The sequence below is a fragment of the Phyllobates terribilis genome, unplaced genomic scaffold (assembly GCF_046119375.1).
Source record: "Phyllobates terribilis strain yellow unplaced genomic scaffold, ASM4611937v1 Scaffold_2__4_contigs__length_985480577, whole genome shotgun sequence".
NCBI classification, from domain to species: Eukaryota; Metazoa; Chordata; class Amphibia; order Anura; family Dendrobatidae; genus Phyllobates; species Phyllobates terribilis.
The window spans coordinates 962714983-962735969 of NW_027362762.1; the positions used below are offsets into that span (position 1 = coordinate 962714983).

The 20987-nt window shown below is 46.0% G+C and overlaps 1 protein-coding gene across 12 annotated transcripts in view; it reads left to right on the forward strand.

Annotated features, from left to right (window-relative positions):
• Positions 1-20987, forward strand: part of ZBTB20 (zinc finger and BTB domain containing 20) — a 1152793-nt gene that overhangs the window by 774020 nt on the left and 357786 nt on the right. For 2 of the 12 annotated variants that reach the window (XM_073668610.1, XM_073668613.1), the window contains exon 1: positions 15434-15647. The exons of 8 other annotated variants lie outside the window; for them this stretch is intronic. The gene's annotated coding sequence lies outside the window, so the exon portion shown is untranslated. Of the gene's footprint in view, positions 1-15433; positions 15648-15854; positions 16055-20987 lie in introns of those variants that run through there. 2 more of the 12 variants (XM_073668611.1, XM_073668615.1) reach the window with 1 other exon arrangement.

Below are 20987 nucleotides of genomic sequence, written 5' to 3' on the forward strand. Positions count from 1 at the left end.
AGCAGTCCTGATCGGAGGGGTCACAGAAGGACAAACTACCAAGCTAGCGGCACTACTCAATTTCCTGAACTCTCCTCACTACACAGTGAGTGCGCCATGGCACACTCAGCTGCTTCTGGAGCTGCGCTCTCTGGGGGGCCGGTGCGGAGAGATGGAATAACCCTCTACAACTTTGCCTCCCATATTAGGGATGGGAATGAAACAGACACCCATAGAAATCAATAATGTTTTTTCCAAATGTAAACCCCACCCCTGAATACCTTGTCCACATTTTTCAAGCCCACCCATGCTTACAACTTCAGTCAAGACTATATCTTTGAATAGTTGTCGCTTTGTTAGGATTGACAATTAATTAAAGATGGAGAAACATGTCGGCACGTCGGAAGCAATGTATGACTAGTATGTTCGTGTGCAGACAACACCTCTTCAGGGGCGTCTTTGGGTCATGAATTCCAGTTTTAAATAACCTATTAGTACTTCATTGTCATGTTCCCACTATGGCCGATTGCTGGTGTGATCAGCACCTCTTAAAATAATTGTAAAGTTCAGATACTTGGCCAATTTGTGTGTGCCCACCAGCCATCACAAGGCGATTGTTTTTTTTGATGAGACTCCATCTCTATTAGAATTACCTCTCTTGGGCCAAGGGCTACAAATTGGAAAGAGCAACGGCAAGTAAGTAGGCCAGCACTATACTTCCAAATGTATGCTACATGGAAACCAAATCTGACCAGCACCTTCTGACAGAATGAAGCAAGTGTGAACAGGTGCAAGCTGCTGTGACTGCAGTGACTACTTACCAGAAAGTGCAGCAGTCACTGTGTGGGACCAGATGTATATGAAAACTTTGAACAAACTGCATTACTGCCATATATGAAGAAACCTGAGTAGTCTCGAAAGCTTGCAATTTGTTACCATCTTTTCAGTTAGCCTTTAAAAGGTAACAACCACTGAGGACTCTCAAATCTAAATATTTTGCCATATAGACTGTATTTATAAAATCAAGGTACATAATGCACAGATTGGCCAATTTGTGTGTGCCCACCAGACACGACAAGGCAAACCAGTTATCTTCTTACTGTTGGGACTCTTTTACCAAAGAGACATTTTTTGGAAGTGAAGAACCTCTTTTAAGAGGGTTGCCCAACATACCTGCTAATATGCTGCCGTGTTAAAGTGAAAGACCCCCCGAGTTGAAGTACCCACCCAGACTCTTGGGCACAGCACCACTGTGTTCAACCCCAGGCGCCTGATATATGACCGCTTCTCGCAGCAATGCTAGAATATTTTGGAACAGTTCCATTGGATTCTTGTATTTCTCGCCTGGAACCATAACATGCTGAGATCCCATAATCGGTGGTGGTTATTGCCCAGGCCGGTAGAATCTGAAGCCCTGCCCAATCCTGATGTCTCCCGATGATAGACCACATCTTATACATTGGTTTTAATAGAGATTTCCTGCACTGCTCCTGTAACATACAGTGTGGAGTGGAGCAGGAGATGTCTCATGGTGGCTGGCAGTCAGAGGGTTAAGATAATTGGCAGCAGATGGTGCAGCTGTGGACGGCTGCGGCGGCTGCTGAAAGGAGATGTTATGGGCCGGGTCCTGGCATCAGCTGCTGCTCCCTTTTCTCCAGGAAGGATGTGGATTTTTTGTCTTCTTTTCTTTGGTGGCAAATTCAAATCCTGTTCTGGAAAACAAATTTAATGTCAAGAGCGGGCGCTGCCCAGCCACGGGTGCCCACTACCCACCTATCATTATAGAGCGGGACGCCAAGCTTCCAGACACTATGTAGAGGAGCATAAACCTATTCTGTATATCATAATGTGGACACATTGTATACAGACCGTATACCATAATACGGAGGGGGAAAGTAGACTGTAAATTGTAATATACAGTAATGTATATGGAGGAACACCGGCCTTACATCAATTTACACAGGGGTTCAGACACTTGTAAACGTTTGGAGGGTCGGAGACCTTACTGGGTTATGCCCACCTTAGACATTATTTGCATAGCCACGGGTTATCTCATACTGGAGAGTGGTATGGATCCAGGGAGCTCCCCCTAGTGGTGGCTGCAGACAGGATCTTATCATGTATCTCTGTATACAGGGAGCTCCCCCTAGTGGTGGCTGCAGACAGGATCTTATCATGTATCTCTGTATACAGGTGGCTCCCCCTAGTGGTGGCTGTAGACAGGATCTTATCATGTATCTCTGTATACAGAGAGCTCCCTCTAGTGGTGGCTGCAGACAGAATCTTATCATGTATCTCTGTATACAGGGAGCTCCCCCTAGTGGTGGCTGCAGGCAGAGTCTTATCATGTATCTCAGTATACAGGGAGCTCCCCCTAGTGGTGGCTACAGACAGGGTCTCATCATGTATCTCTGTATACAGGGAGCTCCCCCTAGTGGAGGCTGCAGACAGAATCTTATCATGTATCTCTGTATACAGGGAGCTCCCCCTAGTGGTGACTGCAGACAGGATCTAATCATGTATCTATGTATACAGGGAGCTCCCCCTAGTGGTGGCTGCAGACAGAATCTTATCATGTATCTCTGTATACAGGGAGGTCCCCCTAGTAGTGGCTGCAGACAGAATCTTATCATGTATCTCTGTATACAGGGAGCTCCCCCTAGTGGTGGCTGCAGACAGGATATTATCATGTATCTCTGTATATAGGGAGCTCCCCCTTAGTGGTGGCTGCAGACAGGATCTTATCATGTATCTTTGTATACAGGGAGCTCCCCCTAGTGGTGACTGCAGACAGAATCTTATCATGTATCTCTGTATACAGGGAGCTCCCCCTAGTGGTGGCTGCAGACAGAATCTTATCATGTATCTCTGTATACAGGGAGCTCCCCCTAGTGGTGGCTGCAGACAGGATCTTATCATGTATCTCTGTATACAGGGAGCTCCCCCTAGTGGTGGCTGCAGACAGAATCTTATCATGTATCTCTGTATACAGGGAGCTCCCCCTAGTGGTGGCTGCAGACAGGATCTTATCATGTATCTCTGTATACAGGGAGCTCCCCCTAGTGGTGGCTGCAGACAGGATCTTATCATGTATCTCTGTATACAGGGAGCTCCCCCTAGTGGTGGCTGCAGACAGAATCTTATCATGTATCTCTGTATACAGGGAGCTCCCCCTAGTGGTGGCTGCAGACAGAATCTTATCATGTATCTCTGTATACAGGGAGCTCCCCCTAGTGGTGGCTGCAGACAGGATCTTATCATGTATCTCTGTATACAGGGAGCTCCCCCTAGTGGTGGCTGCAGACAGAATCTTATCATGTATCTCTGTATACAGGGAGCTCCCCCTAGTGGTGGCTGCAGACAGAATCTTATCATGTATCTCTGTATACAGGGAGCTCCCCCTAGTGGTGGCTGCAGACAGGATCTTATCATGTATCTCTGTATACAGGGAGCTCCCCCTAGTGGTGGCTGCAGACTGAATCTTATCATGTATCTCTGTATATAGGGAGCTCTCCCTAGTGGTGGCTGCAGACAGAATTTTATCATGTAAGCTTATGCCTATTCAGAGGACTGGAACTCTGTACTTGGAGGTCTGATCACTGTAAAGATATACAAGAAAATGAATCAGCACAGAATATTAAATGCTTTAAACCACAATGTAGTTTTTTTTTCTATATTATATAAAGACATTACCCAGTTGGGTTGTATTAGTAGAGTTCTCTTCTGTGCTTTTTCTACCCTTTACACTGATAACACAGAAATGGATTATGGATTGAGATGGGGTTCTTCTTTACGTTTTTATGACAAAGTCCATTTTCATGAGGGCTGAGAACTATGTGAAGGGTTAAACAGTAGCTGGGCTCCCTGGCCTGACCCCCATGCCCTGGGTGAGATAATAAGGCAGAGCCCTGCAGCCCGGCCTCTTTACATATCATATACATGTTTATTTCTCCATAACTAAATATAACAGTTCATCTCTTCGAGGCCGAGTGGGAAATTCCATTATGGCCAGAAGCCCATGGCAGGTAGAGTGGAATTTAATGAAGGAAACTGCTGTGTTTTTGTGTCTTTCTGTATGTTTTTCCTTTAAAACCTAGAGCTGGGCAAGCGTCCCACTCGACCTGAGGTGACCCAGCACACTGCTTCTTATAGAAAAACAAGCATGAGAGGCGCAGAATGCAGCCAGTGTGCTACGCCGTACTGCGGAGACCCCAGCTCACACGGCAAGTGCCCAGAGACCACCCGACCCCCTAAACTGCAGCATCACACCCGTGTCACCTCAGTCATAGATATTGTGCTCTCCTGTGTTTGTTGTCCGTCACCTTCATCCGCTGATTCTCTGACTTTATCCCATGTTATTTATCTGTGCAGCTTCCTGGGATCTGTCTCCTATTAGATCTCTCCATAATCTGCAGCTATTATTCCTGTATCGTCTGTTTATCTCCTGATCTTTCCATTTATTATCTATTATCTCTCTATTATCTATCATTTTTCTATTATCAGTTTATCTATTTATCCCATATATATCTCCAGTCTATCTACAAATGTGTCTATTTATCATCCTTTTTTCTTATTTCTTTTTTATCTATTATGAATCTCATTTCAATCTCCAGTCTATCTATAAATCTATTTGTCTATTGTTTTCCAATTCTTTCTTTAGTTTTATCTGTCTTTCTATCAATCATCTATTATACATCTATCATCTATCTATCTATTATCTATCTATTATCTATCATCTATCTATTAATTATCTATTATCTATCTTCTATCTATTATCTATGTATTATCTATCATCTATCTATTATCTATCTATTATCTATTATTTTCTATCTATTATCTATCATCTATTATTTTCTATCTATTATCTATCTATTAATCTATTATCTATCTATTATCTATCATCTATCTATTATCTATCATCTATCTATCTATTATCTATCTATTATCTATCATCTATTATCTATCTATCTATTAATCTATTATCTATCTATTATCTATCTATCATCTATCTATTATCTATCATCTATCTATCTATTAATCTATCTATCTATCTATTATCTATCATCTATTATCTATCATCTATCTATCTATCTATCTATTATCTATCATCTATTTATTATCTATTATCTATCATCTATCTATTATCTATCATCTATCTATTATTTTCTATCTATTCTCTATTATCTATCATCTATCTATTATCTATCTATTATCTATCATCTATCTATTATCTATCATCTATTATCTATCTATCTATTATCTATCATCTATCTATCTATTATCTATCATCTATTTATTATCTATCTATCATCTATTATCTATCTATCATCTATTATCTATATATTATCTATTATCTATCTATCTATTATCTATCTATCTATTATCTATCATCTATCTATCTATCTATCTATTATCTATCATCTATTTTCTATCTATTATCTATCATCTATCTATTATCTATCATCTATCTATTATTTTCTATCTATTCTCTATTATCTATCATCTATCTATTATTTTCTATCTATTCTCTATCATCTATTATCTATCTATTATCTATCATCTATCTATTATCTATCATCTATTATCTATCTATCTATTATCTATCATCTATCTATTATTTTCTATCTATTCTCTATCATCTATTATCTATCTATCATCTATTATCTATATATTATCTATTATCTAACTATTATTTATCTATCTATCATCTATCATCTATTATCTATCTATTATCTATCTATTATCTATCTATTATTTATCTATTATCTATTATCTATCTATCATCTATTTATCATCTATCTATTTTCTATCTATTATCTATCATCTATTATCTATCATCTATTTATCATCTATCTATTATCTATCTATCTGTATCCATGTACTATCTGTCATCCTCCTCGCCTCCCCTGACCCCCATTCTCCGGACATCCTGGGTGTGGGTGGTTGGTGGACCGGGTGCTGGTGGGCACAGACCCCCTTTGTCCGTACATTTGCCTGTCCGTATACTATAGAGCGGTTTTCTTCCAGATATTTGCATTGTAATGAGCCGGGTGTTTGTGAGATGACAACAATCCGCCACATTGTGCCGCCGCCTGCTGCTGCTGCTGCTGCTTCCTCCTGATCCTGCTCCATCATGGCCACGCGTCTTCTCCTCTCCATCCTCACAATGTGCACGGAGCCCGACACGTTCTGCTTCTCCTGGAAACTTCTCCATGAGACGTCCCTATAAAGCCCCCATATGTATCCCCCCGCGTGTCCCCGGGAGGGCAGGGAGGGGCCGTGTGTTCTGTATGTAAAAATATCTCTGCAGCTGTGTACATAACATCCAGAGCCCCCCTCGCTGCTGGACTCCCATCATGGCCGGCACTACGCCTCCCATCATGGCCGGCACTCCTGCACGGTTACTGGGGTGGTTTGAGGTTAGTGCGGCCTCTGCCAGGCGTGTCTTGTATGTGACCAGGGGTCTTCATGTCACCTGCTCCTCCGCCATGACACCGGAGAGCCGGCGGCGCAGGTGGACGCTGCTGTGACAGTGACACCTAGTGTGCGCCCGGGGATCAGCACCGTCACCTATTCCTACGCGCATCCATCCACTTCCTGTTTTTGCAGTCACCAGTCGTGGTTCTGGCTCTCCGCGCAGACTTGCCGCCACCTCCTTGTTCTTAAAGGGGTTTTCCAGTTTTGTGTAAATTAAGCTCAGTCTTTGAATAATAGGAAGTTCTGTAACTTTCTGACATACTCGATGCGTCAATTCGCCGACATTGTTACAGATCTCTGCTTGCTGCCAGTGACCGGGAACCTTCTTCTTTATATCCATAGGCCAAGATCTCATCGCAATGTATTACTTCTCACAGCTGAGAGTCTGTTACTAATCACTTTCACCAATCTTCTGGGAAATTAACACTTTGACCATGGGGCATTTTTCCTGCACAGTGGCTCAGTGGTTAGCACTGTACGGTGGCTCAGTGGTTAGCACTGTACGGTGGCTCAGTGGTTAGCACTGTACGGTGGCTCAGCGGTTAGCACTGTACGATGGCTCAGTGGTTAGCACTGTACGGTGGCTCAGCGGTTAGCACTGTACGGTGGCTCAGCGGTTAGCACTGTATGGCGGCTCAGTGGTTAGCACTGTACGGTGGCTCAGCAGTTAGCACTGTATGGCGGCTCAGTGGTTAGCACTGTACGGTGGCTCAGCAGTTAGCACTATATGGTGGCCCAGCGTTTAGCACTGTACAGTGGCTCAGCGGTTAGCACTGTACAGTGGCTCAGCGGTTAGCACTGTACGGTGGCTCAGCAGTTAGCACTGTACGGTGGCTCAGCAGTTAGCACTGTGTGGCGGCTCAGTGGTTAGCACTATACGGTGGCTCAGCAGTTAGCACTATACGGTGGCTCAGCAGTTAGCACTGTACGGTGGGTCAGCGGTTAGCACTGTACGGTGGCTCAGCAGTTAGCACTGTACGGTGGCTCAGCAGTTAGCACTGTGTGGCGGCTCAGTGGTTAGCACTATACGGTGGCTCAGCAGTTAGCACTATATGGTGGCCCAGTGGTTAGCACTTTATGGTGGCTCAGTGGTTACCACTGTTGCTTTGCAGCTCTGGGGTCCTGGGTTCCAATCCAACCAAGGACAACATCTGCCAGGAGTTTGTATGTTCTCCGCGTGATTGCGCTGCGGAATATGATGGCGCTATATCAGTGAGTAAAATAAATAAATAATACACTGAAACAAACTAGCAAGATGAGAAGGATAATTCAGCTGCTGATTAACTCAGAGAATATTGTCTGGACCATGTAGCGCCCCTCATTAAGGTTTGTCACTGTGTATCAGTTCTGGTAAGAATTGTTCAGAGCTGAGGATTTGTTACAATTTTATTTACTCCTAACAGTTTGTTATTACCCGCATACAGTGTGGACTCCAGACTGATACAGGTCACCAGCACAGATACATTGTATCACACACTGTATAGTAAGACAGAATGGATACAATAGACTAGATAGAATTGCAACAAACCCTCAGCTGTAAACATTTCTCTCATCCATACTGTGTGGATTTTACCTTCATTATAACGAATCCTCCGGACAGGTGAGATCTTCGTTTAGTCCAGACCAATGTCTGTGAGTTCCTACAGCACCAGGAGTATTTATTCCTGTCTTGGTAGTTTGTTACAATGTACCAGTGCAGGTAACACTGAGTACAGAAGTGCTATCAGTATATGGATATAATGGTAGCAAACTCTTAAGACCATGATGTCGGGGGGCTCGGACCACAGTTAATGGGGGCCCCCAGCTCGCCTCTATCAGATGATGTCGTTGGATTTCTCATGGCCGACACTTCTGTTCGTGGCCAGATAAGCTGACGCCAGAAGACACTGAGAGTCGGGCGAGATGGCTGCCGGCTGAACGACCTATTCTGTATGTGGACATTAAGATTGATATAAACAGGAATGTTTCCATTCAATGACGGCAAAAGCCGAGATCTGGAAAATGGTGACAAACTGAATTACAAGGTATATGAGGAAGATGCAGAAGTCTGGTGATGGGATGAGGCCGTGGTGCTCGGCGTGGAGGATAAGTCGTCCGCCACCTCATTCGGTGACATAGTGCTGCCCCAGATTCTGCCGCCTGTGCACTGCCGGGGTCTCCACCTGCCCATTATATCATTACTGTGGGAGCAATATGGGGTCACACATTGTAGCTGTCATGGACGTGGTTGGGGGCAGCTGATATCGGCGTCATCCCCTGCCCTTAGGCACCACTGACCTGTGAGCACTGCCACGACTGGGGGGTATGGCGGTATTACCGGAGGAGAGGAGGCCAAGGCTGATTTTATTTTTGTATTTGGACACCTTTTCTATTGTATAGGAATTAATAAGAATGCAAGTAAAGCATTATGTAGCAGAGCTGGGCTTGTCATGTGGCACTCTTCATATGGGAAGAGCTCACTTTATCTCTGAGTTAGCAGAGCTGGGCTTGTCATGTGGCACTCTTCATATGGGAAGAGCTCACTTTATCTCTGAGTTAGCAGAGCTGGGCTTGTCAGGTGGCACTCTTCATATGGGAAGAGCTCACTTTATCTCTGAGTTAGCAGAGCTGGGCTTGTCAGGTGGCACTCTTCATTTGCGGATTTCCATAGGAGAGCAGGTAACCCTGACGCAGAGTTGGGTTTGTCCTTTTGCGTTGAGCGTTGCTCATGTTAAACGTATAGCAGAGCTGAATTTATCGTTTGAGATAGTTCAATTCACCGGCTGCAGGTAGATCATTATTTTCTTACAGACGTAGCAGGGCTGTGTTTGTCATTTGTCACAAGCCTTCCTTGATATCCTAATTTGTTATCTATTGATTTGCATGGGACTGCAAGGCAATTTATTAGACGAAGCAGTGCTGTATTTGCTCATTTTCAGGTCACATTACATGGGACTGCAGGTAAAGCCTGAGGCGGGGAGGAAGTGACTGGCGCAAGGTTTTTCCGTGGATTTTCTTTCCCTCTCCTTAGACGCCAACTAATCGGAGCTATAAAAGTGCGTGTGGTGCGCTGTCCGCCCGGGGCGCGTGGAAACTTACAGGGAACCTCCGAGCTGCGGACATATAAATGGTGTCAATGTATATAGTGCGGTGCCCGGGAAAGTGCCAGCTGACGGACTGTATATAAAAATACTGTGCCTATTTATAAAGGCGAGCAGAGAGGAGACATGATGTTCCCGGGCAGCGCTCCCTCCCTTCCTGCATACAGCGAGCCGTGCCGGGGAGAGCGGGGCGTGCCGCAGATATTGTGTTCACATGTGTGACCTGGCAACGAGTCCACAGACACAGAGATGAAGAACACAAAGCGCCAATATGGCCGGCCACCACAGGGGGCGCTATTTATGTCTGTCCAGAAATTCTGATAATTCACCGGATATATATTCTGAAAATACAGTAAAATTGCCGGATTGTCAAATATTCTGGATTATCGGTTTATAGAAATGATAAATAGATATATTAGGGGGGCATCAAGCCGCTCTTAAATAGTGGTGTTGGCTTCTAAGACACCGATGCAAAATCAGTACTAGGGACACCTCATCCCCCACAACTTTTAAAAGTTCAGAATTCAGTGGAGTAGTTTTAGTCAGACTTAAAGGGGTCTTCCGCTAGGATAAGATTGCTGGGGGTCTGAACTCTGGGACATAAAGGGGCTGCAGCACCAGTTTAGAGACTCATGCCCTCCCGGGTCTACCCTGCTCAGCGGCAGCCTGGGGAACTTAAGGCACTCAGGGCTCACGACTCTAAATCGGCGATGTAGCGGTGCTGGAAAGCCCCTCTAAGAGATAAATTAGATATATAGGCTCCTCCCCTTCCAGGGGCTCCTCCCTTCTGACAATTTTTCTCTGCTGATCTAGTTGCTTGTACTTTATAATCTTCTTTCATATCAGCTTTCCAGGTACTGACTTCTTGCTGAAGTAGGAGAACCTCAGCAGATGACAGCGCTGTTACTGAAAATAATCTCTATACAAAGACCAGCACAGATACTACCGCCATATGGTGACATATATTCATACAAGCCAGTCCTGCAGAACATATAAGAGATCACAGCTCAGTTATATATAGTAACTTACAGCTGATGTTCTTTCTGATTAAATTGTTCACTTTTCCATCTTTTCCATCTGGCCCAGACCGACACGACAACTTCTCCAGCCAGGGCTCAGAGTCTCAGGTATGCAGAGATCACAACAAAGACACCGTCCCCATCTATTCCCAACCTGAACAATCCCCTCATCCTGCTGATACCCCAATACTGAGCCTCTGCTGTACGTGTCCCTATTACTGCACCTGCCGTGTGCTATCTAGATGGTAAAACAAACTTCTAGAATATAGTAATGCCATGTGCAAGTGCCCACATTGTGCCCCCTGGAAAGTAATAATGCCCTCTGTGTCCTCTCTAACAATAAGTGCCCACTTAAGATTTAATAATGACCTGAGTCTCCCCCCATGTACAGCTCCCCTATACACAGTATGATGCTCTCCTATACACAGTATGATGCTCTCCTATACACAGTATAATGCCCCCTCACTGTATAGTACCCCCCACACAGTATACTGACCCCTTAAGTAGCCTCCAAACTGATGTCTCCAACACTGTATGATGGCCCCCACACTATACAAAGACCCCACATTATCTCCCACAATGTATGATGGCCCCACACTGTGCAAAGACCCCACATTATCTCCCACAATGTATGATGGCCCCACACTGTGCAAAGACCCCACATTATCTCCCACAATGTATGATGGCCCCACACTGTGCAAAGACCCCACATTATCTCCCACACTGTATGATGGCCCTCACACTGCACAAAGACCCCACATTATCTCCCACAATGTATGATGGCCCTCACACTATACAAAGACCCCACATTATCTCCCACAATGTATGATGGCCCCACACTATACAAAGACCCCACATTATCTCCCACAATGTATGATGGCCCCACACTGTGCAAAGACCCCACATTATCTCCCACAATGTATGATGGCCCCACACTGTGCAAAGACCCCACATTATCTCCCACACTGTATGATGGCCCCCACACTGCACAAAGACCCCACATTATCTCCCACAATGTATGATGGCCCTCACACTATATAAAGACCCCACATTATCTCCCACAATGTATGATGGCCCTCACACTATACAAAGACCCCACATTATCTCCCACAATGTATGATGGCCCCACACTGTGCAAAGACCCCACATTATCTCCAACACTGTATGATGGCCCTCACACTATACAAAGACCCCACATTATCTCCCACAATGTATGATGGCCCTCACACTATACAAAGACCCCACATTATCTCCCACAATGTATGATGGCCCCACACTGTGCAAAGACCCCACATTATCTCCAACACTGTATGATGGCCCCACACTGCACAAAGACCCCACATTATCTCCCACACTGTATGATGGCCCCCACACTATACAAAGACCCCACATTATCTCCCACACTGTATGATGGCCCCCACACTATACAAAGACCCCACATTATCTCCCACACTGTATGATGGCCCTACACTGTGCAAAGACCCCACATTGTCTCCCACACTGTATGATGGCCCCCACACTATACAAAGACCCCACATTATCTCCCACACTGTATGATGGCCCTCACACTGTGCAAAGACCCCACATTGTCTCCCTCACTGTATGATGGCCCCCACACTATACAAAGACCCCACATTATCTCCCACATTGTATGATGGCCCCAACACTGTGCAAAGACCCCACATTATCTCCAACACTGTATGATGGCCCCCACACTGTGCAAAGACCCCACATTATCTCCCACACTGTATGATGGCCCCCACACTATACAAAGACCCCACATTATCTCCCACAATGTATGATGGCCCCCACACTGTGCAAAGACCCCACATTATCTCCAACACTGTATGATGGCCCCCACACTGTGCAAAGACCCCACATTATCTCCCACACTGTATGATGGCCCCCACACTATACAAAGACCCCACATTATCTCCCACAATGTATGATGACCCCCACACTATACAAAGACCCCACATTATCTCCCACACTGTATGATGGCCCCCACACTGTGCAAAGACCCCACATTATCTTCCACACTGTATGATGGCCCCCACACTGTGCAAAGACCCCACATTATCTCCCACACTGTATGATGGCCCCACACTGTGCAAAGACCCCACATTATCTCCCACACTGTATGATGGCCCCCACACTGTGCAAAGACCCCACATTATCTCCCACACTGTATGATGGCCCCACACTGTGCAAAGACCCCACATTATCTCCCACACTGTATGATGGCCCCACACTGTGCAAAGACCCCACATTCTCTCCCACAATGTATGATGGCCCCCACACTGTGCAAAGACCCCACATTATCTCCCACACTGTATGATGGCCCCCACACTGTGCAAAGACCCCACATTATCTCCCACACTGTATGATGGCCCCAACACTGTGCAAAGACCTCACATTATCTCCCACACTGTATGATGGCCCCCACACTGTGCAAAGACCCCACATTATCTCCCACACTGTATGATGGCCCCACACTGTGCAAAGACCCCACATTATCTCCCACACTGTATGATGGCCCCAACACTGTGCAAAGACCCCACATTATCTCCCACACTGTATGATGGCCCCCACACTGTGCAAAGACCCCACATTATCTCCCACACTGTATGATGGCCCCAACACTGTGCAAAGACCTCACATTATCTCCCACACTGTATGATGGCCCCACACTGTGCAAAGACCCCACATTATCTCCCACACTGTATGATGGCCACCACACTATACAAAGACCCCACATTATCTCCCACACTGTATGATGGCCACCACACTATACAAAGACCCCACATTATCTCCCACACTGTATGATGGCCACCACACTATACAAAGACCCCACATTATCTCCAACACTGTATGATGGGCCCCACACTATACAAAGACCCCACATTATCTCCAACACTGTATGATGGGCCCCACACTGTGCAAAGACCCCACATTATCTCCCACACTGTATGATGGCCGCCACACTGCACAAAGACCCCACATTATCTCCCACACTGTATGATGGCCCCCACAATATACAAAGACCCCACATTATCTCACACACTGTATGATGGCCCCCACACTATACAAAGACCCCACATTATCTCCCACACTGTATAAATAGCCTACATATAGTATAATGCACCAGATAGTCCTCAATATAGTATAATGCTCCCCCCCATAGGCAGAGTCTTTAGTATAATGCTCTCCCCCCCTCCCCATAGGCAGAGTCTTTAATATAATGCTCCCCCTCCCCATAGGCAGAGTCTTTAGTATAATGCTCCCCCCTCCCCATAGGCAGAGTCTTTTGTATAATGCTCTCCCCCCTCCCCATAGGCAGAGTCTTTAGTATAATGCTCCCCCCTCCCCATAGGCAGAGTCTTTAGTATAATGCTCCCCCCTCCCCATAGGCAGAGTCTTTAGTATAATGCTCCCCCCTCCCCATAGGCAGAGTCTTTAGTATAATGCTCCCCCCTCCCCATAGGCAGAGTCTTTAGTATAATGCTCCCCCCCTCCCCATAGGCAGAGTCTTTAGTATAATGCTCCCCCCCTCCCCATAGGCAGAGTCTTTAGTATAATGCTCCCCCCTCCCCATAGACAGATTCTTTAGTATAATGCTCTCCCCCCTCCCCATAGGCAGAGGCTGTAATATAATGCCGCCCACCTGGCAAAAAATAAATAAACACAGTACTCACCTCTCCTCCTGGTTCCCTCGCTGCTCCGAGCCCCCAGCCCACACGCATCTTCAGCACAGCGGGCCGCGCGCCAAGTGATGACATCAGAGACGTCCATCACAGAGAGGGGGACTGATGGAATAGGGAACATCGCTCTCCCTCTCTCTCATCAGTAAACTAGCGGCGGTGACGGGCGGGGGGGCCTGATGCTGGCACCGGGGGCCCCCCTCCTGCTCAAGGGCCCCATAGCCGCTGGATACAGTTACACTGGCATAGATCCGGATGGGCCTCCTTAGAGCGTGGGGCCCTGGGACACCGCCCCTTTTGCCCCCTTGGTAGCTACTTTACTGCTTCCTGTTCTGGGGGGGGGGGGCATCAGGAGAGCGATTCAGCCAATCGGCAGCTGCTAAATGGCTGTAGCGATCATGTACTATTTTAGCCAGAGGAATGACTGGCAGAGGATATATATATAATGACACCACAAAGGTCCTTTTTTTTTTAGTAGTAGTAGTAGATAACCCCTTTAAAAGGAATCAGTCATCAGATTTTTGCCACCCAATCTGAGACCACCATAATGTACAGACTGAGACCCTGATTCCAGTGATGTGTCACTTACTGGGCTGTTTGCTGTGGATTTGATAAAATCAGCACGAGGTTATCACTAAAGGACTAGCAATTCTGCTGCCAGGTAGTCTAACTCCACCCCCCATCACTGATTGGCAGCTTTCTGCCTATGCACAGTGTACACTGAAAGCTGCCAATCAGTGGTGTGGGTGGAGCTATAAAAAGCTCAGCGCTCCAGAACTGATACATCTGCAGAAGAGAAAACAGGGATTTTATGGAAACTGTGGCAAGCAGCCCAGTAAGTGATACATTGCTGGAATCAGGCTCTCTGCCCCTACATCCTGCTGCTCTCAGGTGGGGGAGCAAAAACCCGGGGGCACATTCCCTTTTATTGTAGTAGTAGTAATGTGTGACCCCCAATGAAAATCCTTTTCCATAGTATTGGGGTCTTCTTATGTGGCTGAGCGGGTGCCAGTACATCCGCTTTTTTTTTTGGGTGGTAGTGTATGCCTGCCGGGTAAGATGTTATTCCAGATGAGGCAGCCTTATCCATAATAATATAGCGCCCCCTACAGCTGCTCGTCATCCTGCGGTCATGTAACTGATGGGCAGAGATCTTTTCTCTTGTAAGTTGTAGCCTCGTGCCCACATGGAGGGGGTGGGGCGCAGCACACATGCTGGCAGAGCAGGAGTATACGCTGCGACTGTCTGACAACCTGCTGCCGATAATGTCCCCTACTGGCAGCAGAATCCAATCTTGGAATTAATGCATAATGTATTATAAACTGGGAGTGGCCGAGTTTATGGAAATCTTAGTGAGTCCAGAGTTCGGAGCGAGGCCGCTTCCACATCAGGTACGTCCATCTGCCAATTTTTAGTATTTTTTTTTGCAATTGTATGGAGGCCAATACCCAGCGGGCGAGGTAATGTGGTGTCGTGTGCCCAGGCTGCCGGGTGCCGCTCACTTTTCTTACTTTAGTCACTTCTTTCGTTTTACTTCTTTATGACTCAACCTCCCTCTTGTGGGCACCGGGGAAAAAAAAAAAGAGAGAAGGGGGGGGATTTTTTTTTTTCTCGTTGCACAACAATACTGCCCATTGTACACCGGTGCCAGCCAGAGAAACAGCAGGAAGCAACCAGCTGTGCCAAATCAGCAACCACTTCATTCCTGGGATGTTTCAGATATTTGGAGTGACTATTCCGATAGAGCAGCACGACTCCCATCAGTGGACATGGGCGACCTAGGAGTAGTCAGTCATAGGTACGTGGCTCCTACATGGCACAAAGCGCTGCCGTTCTCCTCTGTTATGTCTGTGCCCCCCTTCTCCGCTGTGTCGCCGGTTACTACTTGGAAGATGCTCAACTTGGTCGGTCACAAGTGGTGATGAAGTTGTAAAATGACCGTATGGATCAGGGCCGCAGCAAGGGGCGGTGTAGTCAGGGATGGTGGTACCGCACGGGGTCCCTTCCACATACAGTCACCTTTGTACCTGCTCCGAGGCCTGCCCTCCATAGTGCCCGTCTGCCCATACAGTACCCAAATATAGCAACAGGGGCCGCAGAGGTGGAAACTACCACCAGACCAATTGGCAGCGAGGCCGTCACTGGGTAGGAGCACGGCAGCCCTATAAGTGGTCAGTGCTGAGGGGCAAAGATGAATTCTTCACCGTATAACCATATAGGATCCTATACAGTATGGTATTATCATCTAGGATCCTATACAGCATAGTATTCTCATCTAGGATCCTATACAGTATAGTATTATCATATAAGATCTTATATATCATAATATTATCATATAGCATCTTATACAGCATAGTAATATCATATAGAATCCTGTATGGCATGGTATTATCATATAGGATCCTATACGGTATATTATTATCATATAGGATCTTATACGGCATTGAATTATCATATAGGATCCTGTATGGCATGGTATTATCATATAGGATCCTATAAGGCATGGTATTATCATATAGGATCCTATAAGGCATGGTATTATCATATAGGATCCTATACGGCATGGTATTATCATATAGGATCCTGTATGGCATGATATTATATAGGATCCTATACAGCATGGTATTATATAGGATCCTGGCATGGTATTATCATATAGGATCTTATATGATATGGTATTATCATATAGGACCCTATACGGCATGATATTATCATATAGAATGTTATATGGCATGGTATTATCATATAGGATATTATATAGTATGGTATTATCATACAGTATCCTGTATGGCATGGTATTATTATCATATTGGATCCTATATGGCATGGTGTTATCATATCGGATCCTGTATAGCATGGTATTGCCATATAGGATCTTATATGGCATGGTATTATATAGAATACTATACAACATGACACTATCATAGGATTTTATACAACATGGTATTATCATATAGGATCTTATATGTCATGGTATTATATAGATCCTATACAGCATGGTATTATATAGGATCCTGGCATGGTATTATCATATAGGATCCTATACTGCATGGTATTGTCATATAGGATGCTATATAGTTTGGTAGTATCATATAGTATTCTATATGGCATGGTGTTATTATCATATGGGATCCTATACTGCATGGTATTTTCATATAGGATCTTATATAGTATGGTATTATCATATAGTATCATGTATGGCATGGTATTATTATCATATTGGATCCTATACGGTATAGTATTATCATATAGGATCTTATATGGCTTGGTATTATCATATAAGATCCTATATGGCATGGTACTATCACATAGGTTCTTATACAGTACAGTATTATCATATAGGAACCTATACAGCATGAAATGATCAAATAGGATCCTATACAGTAGAATCCTAAACGGCATGGTAATATCACGTACCTATGGGCAATCTTTGCCCACTCCTTCTTGCAGTATTTCCCCATCTGTCAGATTGCGGAGGCATCTTCCGTATACAGTACCCCCTTCAGGTCAAAACAAATTTTCACTAGGATTCAGAATGAACTTTCATCTTCTGGAGAAGCCGTTCTTTTGGTGATTTGGAGGTCAATTAGGGTCGTTGTCGTGCTGAGAGTTAAAATTCCTCTTCACTATCACAATCCTGAAGGTTTGGATGTTAAATTGACTCATACATGGAACTATTCATAATTCCCTCTACTTTGACTTAAGTCCCAGTTGCAGCTGCTGAAAAAAAAGTCCCAAAGCACAATGCTGCCTCCACCATGCCTCACTGTGGAATGGTGATCTTTTGATGATGCACTAGTTGGTTTTGCACCTTTTAGAATTATGGCCAAAAAGTTCCTCCTTGGTCTCATTGGACCATAGCACTAATTCCCTCATCCTTTTGGCAGACTTGATGTGGGTTGTGGCCAAACATACCCTGGGTTGGATGTTTTTCTTTGTAATTAAAGGTTTTTCATCTATGCTCCTATTCAACATGATATAATTATATTGTACACAGCATGATATTATACATGATAAGCATTTTTTACCATTTACCTTTCATGTCTCCCCTATTTCCTGACAGATTGTAGCTTGCGAGCAGGGCCCTCATTCCTTTTGGTATCTGTTGAATTATGTGTTACTCTGTAAAGTCTGATATTGTCTTTACATGGCCCCTCATGACTGTAAAGTGCTGTAGAATATGATGGCACTATAGAAATAGAATTATTATTATATGTAGGATATGCGGCATGATTGGATTATATACATTGACGTGATATTTTTGGCGGAGAGGTGCTGGAGTACCGATCTTCTAGTTATGTCTGATTCCTGTAATCAACGGCAAAAGGAACAACTGTGCCCCAACCACCTGAGTGAGCACGTCACTTGTATGCTACCCCAACCACCTGGGTGAGCACGTCACTTGTATGCTACCCCAACTACCTGGGTGAGCCACTTCTCTTGTGTCAAGCGGAATCCATCTGAGTGAACCGCATTACTTGTGTCTGGCCCAACCACCTGTGAGAGCCGCATCACTAGTATCTGACGGAAACCATCTGAGTGAGCCGCATTACTTCTGTCTGGCCCAACCACCTGGGTGAGACATCACTTGTGTCTGGCCCAATCACCTGGGTGAGACATCACTTGTGTCTGACCCAACCACCTGAGTGAGACATCACTTGTGTCTGACCTGACCACCTGAGTGAGCACATCACTTGTGTCTGGCCCAACCTCCTGGGTGAGACATCACTTGTGTCTGACCCAACCACCTGAGTGAGCACATCACTTGTGTCTGGGCCAACCACCTGGGTGAGTACATCACTTGTGTCTGGGCCAACCACCTGGGTGAGTACATCACTTGTGTCTGACCCAACCACCTGAGTGAGCACATCACTTGTGTCTGGCCCAACCTCCTGGGTGAGACATCACTTGTGTCTGACCCAACCACCTGAGTGAGCACATCACTTGTGTCTGACCCAACCACCTGAGTGAGCACATCACTTGTGTCTGGGCCAACCACCTGGGTGAGTACATCACTTGTGTCTGACCCAACCACCTGAATGAGCACATCACTTGTGTCTGGCCCAATCACCTGGGTGAGCACATCACTTGTGTCTGACCCAAGCACCTGGGTGAGACATCACTTGTGTCTGGCCCAACCACCTGGGTGAGACATCACTTGTGTCTGACCCAACCACCTGGGTGAGACATCACTTGTGTCTGACACAAACACCTGGGTGAGCACATCACTTGTGTCTGGCCCAATCACCTGGGTGAGCACATCACTTGTGTCTGACACAAACACCTGGGTGAGCACATCACTTGTGTCTGACACAAACACCTGGGTGAGCACATCACTTGTGTCTGGCCCAATCACCTGGGTGAGCACATCACTTGTGTCTGACACAAACACCTGGGTGAGCACATCACTTGTGTCTGACACAAACACCTGGGTGAGCACATCACTTGTGTCTGACCCAACCACCTGAGTGAGCACATCACTTGTGTCTGGCCCAACCACTTGGGTGAGACATCACTTGTGTCTGACACAAACACCTGGGTGAGCACATCACTTGTGTCTGACCCAACCACCTGAGTGAGCACATCACTTATGTCTGGCCCAATCACCTGGGTGAGACATCAGTTGTGTCTGGCTCAACCACCTGGGTGAGACATCACTTGTGTCTGGCTCAACCACTTGGGTGAGACATCACTTGTGTCTGGCTCAACCACTTGGGTGAGACATCACTTGTGTCTGGCTCAACCACTTGGGTGAGCTGCATCTCTTGTGTCCAGCCCCAACCACCTGAGTGAGCTGCTTATTTTCTGTCCAGCCCCAACCCCCCTGGGTGAGGCACATCACTTGTGTGCGGCCCCAACCACCTGGTGAGCCACATCACTTGTGTCTGGGGCAAACTACCTTGGTAAACCACATCACATGTGCCTGGCCTCAACCACCTGGATGATCCACATCACTGGTGACTAGAAGAAACTACCTGGGTGATCCACATCACTTGTGTTCGGCCCCAACCCCCTGGATGAGCCACATCACTTGTGTCTGAAGGAAACTACCTGGGTAAGCAGCATCACTTGTGTCTGGCCCCAACCACCTGGGTTGGCCGCATCACTTGTGTTCGGCCCTAAACGTCTGGGTGAGCTGCATCTCTTGTATCTGACCCCAACCACCTGGATGAGGCGCATCTCTTATATTTGACTCCAACCACCTGGATGAGGCACATCTCTTATATTTGACTCCAACCACCTGGATGAGGCACATCTCTTGTATTTGACCCCAACCACCTGGATGAGGCACATCTCTTGTATTTGACCCCAACCACCTGGATGAGGCACATCTCTTGTATTTGACCCCAACCACCTGGATGAGGCACATCTCTTGTATTTGACCCCAACCACCTGGATGAGGCACATCTCTTGTATCCAGCCCCAACAACCTGGATGAGCCTCAACACTTGTCTGACCCCAGCCACCTGGGTGAGCCGCATCACTTCTATCCAGCCCCATCCACCTTGGTGGGCAGCATCACTTGTTTCTGATCCAAACCACCTGGGTGAGCCGCAACACTTGTGTCTGGTTCCAAACCACCTGGGTGAGCCGCAACACTTGTGTCTGGTTCCCTACCAGCTCGGTGAACCTCATCCCTTGTGTTTGACCTCAACCACCTAGGTAAGCCGCATCACTTGTGTTTGGCTTCTGTTCTTGGAGAATATTGGGAAGACCATGCCTTTGTTCAG